We start from the raw sequence: 9,211 nt of genomic DNA on the forward strand, positions 1-9,211 counted from the left end.
GGATTTAGACTTTAAACTTTAGTTTAACTTGAACTTTTTAAACTTAAGGTTTCATTTCTAAAGTAATATCTAGTTTATACGGTAGACTTTATCATTGGAAGTGGTTGCACTGGCATGCATAAACCAGAAATGTGAATTTTTGCATTATTGTATATGCAATTGTTTCTTTATATATGTGCCATCTTGAAAGAGAGGTGATCAAGAAGCAACGGTGGATGAATTGGCTGGCCAACTCCGACAATACGAAGAAAGTCTCTCTTCCTCCCTACGGGCCTGCATCTCGGCTGTGGAGAAACTGCCCGACGTGCTAGCTGAGCAATTGTCCCGGGAGTTCCAGCGATTCAAAGAGGACATGTCCTACTCCTCACCTGTACAGACCAGTATCTCAGCCAGTAGGAGTAAGCGTCCCTCTCTTCAAGGGAGACGATATAGTGGATATACACCACGGGCCACCCTGTGGTTTTAGCTGCGTGACCACGGCGAGGACATGAGGAAGTGGGATGGAAAAATCTACCTCGACCCGAGAGGCACGAGTATGTGAGTTGCAAGGAAAAACAATAACACAAGAGGGTTCTTCCAGGAAAATTGCTGCTCCAGTTTCCAGTGAGCAGCTCCCCAGACAGAGCAGAAGGGCTGATTTTGCTTCCGATCTTAATAAAGGGACTTTTGATTCGCATTGACAAGAAGTGAGTAACGAGTGCTGTGACCAGGACTAGAGGGGCCCTGCCTCCAGCCAGGTGGAGGAAAGGGACAACCGGGTGTACTGGACCGTGTGGATTCGATGGCCTGGCACATCAGACCCACAGGAGTAGAAGGCTCTAGTGGACACGGGTGCACAGTGTACCCTCATGCCATCAAGCTATGAAGGGGCAGAACCCATCTGTATTTCTGGAGTGACAGGGGGATCCTAACAGCTGACTGTATTGGAGGCTGAAGCGAGCCTAGGCGGGAACGAGTGGCAGAAGCACCCCATTGTGACTGCCCCAGAGGCTCCGTGCATCCTTGGCATAGACTACCTCAGCAGAGGGTATTTCAAAGACCCAAAAGGGTACCGGTGGGCTTTTGGCATAGCTGCCTTGGAGACGGAGGAAATTAAACAGCTGTCTACCCTGCCCGGTCTCTCGAAGGACCCTTCTATTGTGGGGTTGCTGAGGGTCAAAGAACAACAGGTGCCAATCGCTACCACAACAGTGCACCGGCAGCAATATCGCACCAACAGAGACTCCCTGATTCCCATCCATAAGCTGATTCGTCAACCGGAGAGCCAAGGAGTGAGCAGCAAGACTCGCTCACCTTTTCACAGTCCCATATGGCCAGTGCGAAAGTCTAATGGAGAGTGGAGACTAGCAGTAGACTATCGGGGCCTGAAGGAAGTCTCGCTGCCGCTGAGCGCTGCCGTGCCGGACATGCTAGAACTTCAATACGAACTGCAGTCAAAGGCAGCCAAGTGGTATGCCACCATTGACATCGCGAATGCGTTTTTCCCAATCCCTTCGGTGGCAGAGTGCAGGCCACAGTTTGCTTTCACTTGGAGGGGCGTCCAGTACACCTGGAATCGACTGCCCCAGGGGTGGAAACACAGCCCCACCATTTGCCATGGACTGATCCAGACTGCTTTGGAACAGGGTGGGGCTCCGGAACACCTGCAGTACATTGATGACGTCATTGTGTGGGGCAACACAGCAGCAGAAGAGGTTTTTGAGAAAGGGAAGCAAATAGTCCAAATCCTTCTGGAGGCCGGCTTTGCCATAAAACCAAGTAAGGTCAAGGGACCTGCACAGGAGATCCAGTTTTTAGGCATAAAATGGCAAGATGGGTGTCATCAGAGCCCAATGGATGCGATCAACAAAATAACGGCCATGTCCCCACCAACCAGCAAAAAGGAAACGCAAGCTTCCTTGGGCGTCGTGGGTTTTTGGAGAATGCGTATTCCAAATTACAGTTTGATCGTAAGCCCTCTCTATCAAGTGACCCGGAAGAAGAACGATTTCAAATGGGGCCCTGAGCAACGAGAAGCCTTTGAACAAATTAAACGGGAGATAGTCCACGCAGTAGCCCTTGGGCCAGTCCGGGCAGGACAAGATGTAAAAAAAATGTGCTCTACACCGCAGCCGGGGAGAACGGCCCTACCTGGAGCCTCTGGCAGAAAGCACCGGGGGAGACTCGAGGTCGACCCCTAGGAGTCGGGGATACAGAGGATTCGAGGCTGGCTATACTCCAACTGAAAAAACGATATGAGCAGCATATGAAGGGGTTCGAGCCGCTTCGGAAGTGGTCGGCACTGAAGCACAGCTCCTCCTGGTCCCCTCTACACGTCATGCAACTGATGCTACGTGGAGTAAGTGGGTCGCACTGATCACACAACGGGCCCGAATAGGAATCCCCAGTCGCCCAGGAATCTTGGAAGTGATCATGGACTGGCCAGAAGGCAAGGATTTCGGAATATCGCCAGAGGTGACGCGTGCTGAGGAGGCCCCACCGTATAATAAACTGCCAGAAAATGAGAAGCACTATGCCCTGTTCACTGATGGGTCCTGTCGTCTTGCGGAGAAGCATCGGAGGTGGAAAGCTGCTGTATGGAGTCCTGTACGACAAGTTGCAGAAACTGCTGAAGGAGAAGGTGAATCGAGTCACTTTGCTGGTCAATGTCCGACTTAAGCCAAATTTGGAAGAAACTAACATATGCAATCGGTATGTAAATTTGACTATGAGTCAATCATCTTATCCCCATAAATAGTGAGCAGCCCAAGAGCCCTTTAAGCTCTCCTGCACGGCAGCGAGCTGCACGCCAGGATCTCCCCTTGAGTAGGGACACCTCTCAAGGTTCCTCCTTGAGGTTGAGAGATTCCTTGCCACGACAGATCCTCGGTAAGTGACTAATAGCATGCTAAACTTTTGAAGTCTTAGCTAAGTGATATAAAGGATTTATTGCGCATATATAATCCTTTAGACATAAACCGTTGACCAAGTCTGGGACTAGGATTGGATCCAGCCGCACCTAGACTTCTCTCTGAGAAGGAGTTTAGAAAGCAAGGGAGTCCTCTCTGAACCTCATGACTCAATGGGAGGGTCTCCCTGACAGTCTTGTCTGACCCTGTCCCCATGCAGTAAATAATCAAGTATATCTTGCCATCAAATCTTGTTAAACCACTGTCGCATTTACTATCAAACTTTGTTATCAATAAACATATTGCTCTTACAAGTGCACTCTCACTCCATCCACGACAGTGATTTTAAAAAGCACAAGAACACTGTCATAAATTTTTTTTTTTTTTCACCAAAATATTCTGATGTTTGTCATTCTGCCCTTCTTTCATACAGATCACGGAAGCCCATGGATACTTATTGATTATCTTTATTATTTGCTCAGTCTCAAGGATACCCAGTGCATTTTGAGTCACTTGCTAGCCTCGCCACAGAAACTAGTGTATATCCAGCCTGTATGTAATTTCCCTGCTATTTCAGCTATACTATTGTCACGGATGAGTGGTTAGGCCGCTTAAAAATCACCATCAAAGATATTTGCAAATAGTGATTTTAATAGAAATTTATAAAAGTGTGATTTAACAGCGTTCGATGGCAAGGTTCGCTCTATTACTTATTAAATGAATGGAATATATATATAAAAATTGAAAGAAAGAGGAAATCGAGCCCGAAGAAAATACACGGAGGAGGAAAAGGGGAGCCCTCCCATTGAGTCACGAGGTTCAGAATGGGTGCCCTTGCTTTCTAAAGTCCTTCTCAGAGAGGAGCCTAGGTGCGGCTGGATCCAATCCTAGTCTCAGACTTGGTCAACGGTTTATGTCTAGGGATTATATGTTTAGCAGCAGTTTAAGGTTTGTTTGCAGCAAGGAGAGAATCACAAAAATTTAGCAATAACTAATCATTAATTAAACTAGCATCTACAAAGTGATTAAATGAGGTTTACTATAATAATTTGAATCGATTCACACACACACACAATAGGCCTAAATACTCATTATATGCGCAGTTAAAGGTGCCTATTGAAATATGCGCAGTTAAAGGCACCAATAAAAATTCCCCGCTGGGTTTAGTGAAATACTCACTTTAAATGACTGTCTCAATGGGCGAAAGTTGAACCTCGAGGAGCAAGGAGTGCCGGAGATCAGCTCATGCAAACTTAAGAGTTCGCAGCTCTGAGAGACGTCCCACTCAGAGGGAGAGTCTGGTGCAGCCCGCTAAGTTTAGCATGCTATTAGTCACTTACCGAGGATCTGTCGTGGCAAGGAATCTCTCAACCTCAAGGAGGAACCTTGAGAGGTGTCCCTACTCAAGGGGAGATCCTGGCGTGCAGCTCGCTGCCGTGCAGGAGAGCTTAAAGGGCTCTTGGGCTGCTCACTATTTATGGGGATAAGATGATTGACTCATAGTCAAATTTACATACCGATTGCATATGTTAGTTTCTTCCAAATTTGGCTTAAGTCGGACATTGACCAGCAAAGTGACTCGATTCACCTTCTCCTTCAGCAGTTTCTGCAACTTGTCGTACAGGACTCCATACAGCAGCTTTCCACCTCCGATGCTTCTCCGCAAGACGACAGGACCCATCAGTGAACAGGGCATAGTGCTTCTCATTTTCTGGCAGTTTATTATACGGTGGGGCCTCCTCAGCACGCGTCACCTCTGGCGATATTCCGAAATCCTTGCCTTCTGGCCAGTCCATGATCACTTCCAAGATTCCTGGGCAACTGGGGATTCCTATTCGGGCCCGTTGTGTGATCAGTGCGACCCACTTACTCCACGTAGCATCAGTTGCATGATGTGTAGAGGGGACCAGGAGGAGCTGTGCTTCAGTGCCGACCACTTCCGAAGCGGCTCGAACCCCTTCATATGCTGCTCATATCGTTTTTTCAGTTGGAGTATAGCCAGCCTCGAATCCTCTGTATCCCCGACTCCTAGGGGTCGACCTCGAGTCTCCCCCGGTGCTTTCTGCCAGAGGCTCCAGGTAGGGCCGTTCTCCCCGGCTGCGGTGTAGAGCACATTTTTTTTACATCTTGTCCTGCCCGGACTGGCCCAAGGGCTACTGCGTGGACTATCTCCCATTTAATTTGTTCAAAGGCTTCTCGTTGCTCAGGGCCCCATTTGAAATCGTTCTTCTTCCGGGTCACTTGATAGAGAGGGCTTACGATCAAACTGTAATTTGGAATACGCATTCTCCAAAAACCCACGACGCCCAAGGAAGCTTGCGTTTCCTTTTTGCTGGTTGGTGGGGACATGGCCGTTATTTTGTTGATCGCATCCATTGGGCTCTGATGACACCCATCTTGCCATTTTATGCCTAAAAACTGGATCTCCTGTGCAGGTCCCTTGACCTTACTTGGTTTTATGGCAAAGCCGGCCTCCAGAAGGATTTGGACTATTTGCTTCCCTTTCTCAAAAACCTCTTCTGCTGCTGTGTTGCCCCACACAATGATGTCATCAATGTACTGCAGGTGTTCCGGAGCCCCACCCTGTTCCAAAGCAGTCTGGATCAGTCCATGGCAAATGGTGGGGCTGTGTTTCCACCCCTGGGGCAGTCGATTCCAGGTGTACTGGACGCCCCTCCAAGTGAAAGCAAACTGTGGCCTGCACTCTGCCACCGAAGGGATTGAGAAAAACGCATTCGCGATGTCAATGGTGGCATACCACTTGGCTGCCTTTGACTGCAGTTCGTATTGAAGTTCTAGCATGTCCGGCACGGCAGCGCTCAGCGGCAGCGAGACTTCCTTCAGGCCCCGATAGTCTACTGCTAGTCTCCACTCTCCATTAGACTTTCGCACTGGCCATATGGGACTGTGAAAAGGTGAGCGAGTCTTGCTGCTCACTCCTTGGCTCTCCGGTTGACGAATCAGCTTATGGATGGGAATCAGGGAGTCTCTGTTGGTGCGATATTGCTGCCGGTGCACCGTTGTGGTAGCGATTGGCACCTGTTGTTCTTTGACCCTCAGCAACCCCACAATAGAAGGGTCCTTCGAGAGACCGGGCAGGGTAGACAGCTGTTTAATTTCCTCCGTCTCCAAGGCAGCTATGCCAAAAGCCCACCGGTACCCTTTTGGGTCTTTGAAATACCCTCTGCTGAGGTAGTCTATGCCAAGGATGCACGGAGCCTCTGGGGCAGTCACAATGGGGTGCTTCTGCCACTCGTTCCCGCCTAGGCTCGCTTCAGCCTCCAATACAGTCAGCTGTTAGGATCCCCCTGTCACTCCAGAAATACAGATGGGTTCTGCCCCTTCATAGCTTGATGGCATGAGGGTACACTGTGCACCCGCGTCCACTAGAGCCTTCTACTCCTGTGGGTCTGATGTGCCAGGCCATCGAATCCACACGGTCCAGTACACCCGGTTGTCCCTTTCCTCCACCTGGCTGGAGGCAGGGCCCCTCTAGTCCTGGTCACAGCACTCGTTACTCACTTCTTGTCAATGCGAATCAAAAGTCCCTTTATTAAGATCGGAAGCAAAATCAGCCCTTCTGCTCTGTCTGGGGAGCTGCTCACTGGAAACTGGAGCAGCAATTTTCCTGGAAGAACCCTCTTGTGTTATTGTTTTTCCTTGCAACTCACATACTCGTGCCTCTCGGGTCGAGGTAGATTTTTCCATCCCACTTCCTCATGTCCTCGCCGTGGTCACGCAGCTAAAACCACAGGGTGGCCCGTGGTGTATATCCACTATATCGTCTCCCTTGAAGAGAGGGACGCTTACTCCTACTGGCTGAGATACTGGTCTGTACAGGTGAGGAGTAGGACATGTCCTCTTTGAATCGCTGGAACTCCCGGGACAATTGCTCAGCTAGCACGTCGGGCAGTTTCTCCACAGCCGAGATGCAGGCCCGTAGGGAGGAAGAGAGACTTTCTTCGTATTGTCGGAGTTGGCCAGCCAATTCATCCACCGTTGCTTCTTGATCACCTCTCTTTCAAGATGGCACATATATAAAGAAACAATTGCATATACAATAATGCAAAAATTCACATTTCTGGTTTATGCATGCCAGTGCAACCACTTCCAATGATAAAGTCTACCGTATAAACTAGATATTACTTTAGAAATGAAACCTTAAGTTTAAAAAGTTCAAGTTAAACTAAAGTTTAAAGTCTAAATCCAGTTAACTGCCAAAAATGTATAATATTAACAGTTACCTTACAGTAATTTCAAAATACAGTATTTGTCCCAGTTTTTACAAATGAGAAAAGTGTAGTATGGATAGCTGAACCAACTTTTCAAAACTCATACAGCAAAGCTATACAGAACTCGGTGCTAAAGTTTGGATCTATAAAATAACCAAGATGATAGTTAATCTCCGGAAAGCCAGGGAATATAAAGGGTAATGAAACTTCTACCACGGTTAGATATACAAACTGCTGTTAATCTGAGAGATTAACAAAACATTTCTTACTGCATGCCAAATAGATCCTGCAGTGAGCTCCAATTTTTCCAGCAGAATGACATCCTTCAAGCCAGCCTTAGCCAAGTGATAGGCTAGACTCACACCAACACAACCATTTCCAGTGATCACTGTCTGCTCTGTCTTTCCCCAAGAAAGGAGATGGGGTTTCGCTCCCGGGAAAAAAAATTACAGACAGTTACAAAAAGACAGTTGCACTTTTGTTTATAGCTCCAATCATAATATAACTTGGTCCCTGCTTGGCAGTCTAAGTGACACACCTCACTTAAGACCTAACCTGGTCATTCTTATCTTCTTTTAAAGTAAATGTTCTTAAAGGGTCATATACATAAACAGTAGTAATACAAAAAGCAACGCAAGGTTGCTTCCACTCACAACTTTAAATCTTTGTTATTTGTCCAATATACCCTTATGCGTAGAACCTAGTTCTCAATGAGAAACTGTACCCCTGAAATGACAGTGTCAAAACCTGGCATTTCAAAAGTGCTATAGTATATGCGACACAAAGAGAAAGTCTTTAAAAAAATGTCTGCTTAGTAAAGCTCCTTAAAATATTTCTAAAGCCAAATGTCAGCAGACTACATCAGTCTACGTGTTCACGAACAATAAAACTGAATATATATTTTCACATCCCGTCTATTTTGACATGTTCTACTTTGCTCGAGTCAAAACACTATAGAAACAGGGTTTTGTCAATGGCTCACACCTGCTACTACACTACGCTACAGTTTCACAACCCCTTTAAGCCAGCATAAACCAGGACTGCTGCCATAGGCAGCCCCATTCTCACTGTCTTGTCTGATCCTCCTCTCTACTGCCCCTCCCACAGACAGCAAGCCAGATCAGGAAATTTATCCAAATTTTAAAAAGCCATGTTTTTGGATGTAAGACAAGGTAGGACCTCTTAGTACAGCAGCAGTACAAACTACTGTGAAACCACAGTATCATCTTTCCCTTCAGGACACTTAATCGATACTCAATTTTTATCTCCCCCTCCTTGTACATTTGCTTTTGCAACGCCTCTGGCAAAAGGCTGTCTAACGTGTAACTAGTCTTCCACCCATCCTCCATTCAGAAATCAAAGCTATTAGTTGCATGTATTATGAATGAAGATCTTTTAAAATAATATGACATGTTAAATGCAAATGCAGGAGGAATATGCACCATGCGGCAACGAATGAAAAGGAAAATAAATGGGAGCACTGGACACCACAGGTTTTCTGTATTTGACCCATACACACTTCTACGTGTTCTTTTTTGAGATTACATATTCATTTTTGCAAGTTAACAGTAACCTGTTTACTAGCCAGATGCGAGACACTTACCCCAGCTCCTCTATCAAATTTTATGAGGATAGTTAATCAAGGTCAAGCGTGGTTTTCTCGTGCTTCTTTTATGCTTTGAATTTGAGACTTCCTCACATGACTTTCCCTTCGGCTGGGGCTGCACGGCTAGAAGGCGCGTCCCCTGGGTGGTGGATAGGGGATCCCTCTCTGGAGGGTGCACCGGATAAAATTGAAGAAGGTGCCGCGAACCAGCGCAGCCTAAGGGAAGGCCACCCTGACAGAAAAACCACTGGCCCTCCAAGTCATGGGGGTTGGGCAGGAGGCCAACTACCTCCTCCCGGAAGAAGAAGAAAAAAAAAAAAAAAAAAAAAAAAGCTGCAGAAACGACGAGCATCAACTCGGAGATGGAGAAAATCAGTAATGAAGTGAGGAGGAGGAGATGGAACTGGATCGGTCGTGTCTTGAGGAAAAAACCAACAGAAGACTGCGCTGTGGCCCTTGGGACTCCAGAGCACGCAGCCGCAGAC

This window comes from Platalea leucorodia (genome assembly GCF_965183815.1).
Source record: "Platalea leucorodia genome assembly, chromosome: W".
Classification (NCBI taxonomy): domain Eukaryota; kingdom Metazoa; phylum Chordata; class Aves; order Pelecaniformes; family Threskiornithidae; genus Platalea; species Platalea leucorodia.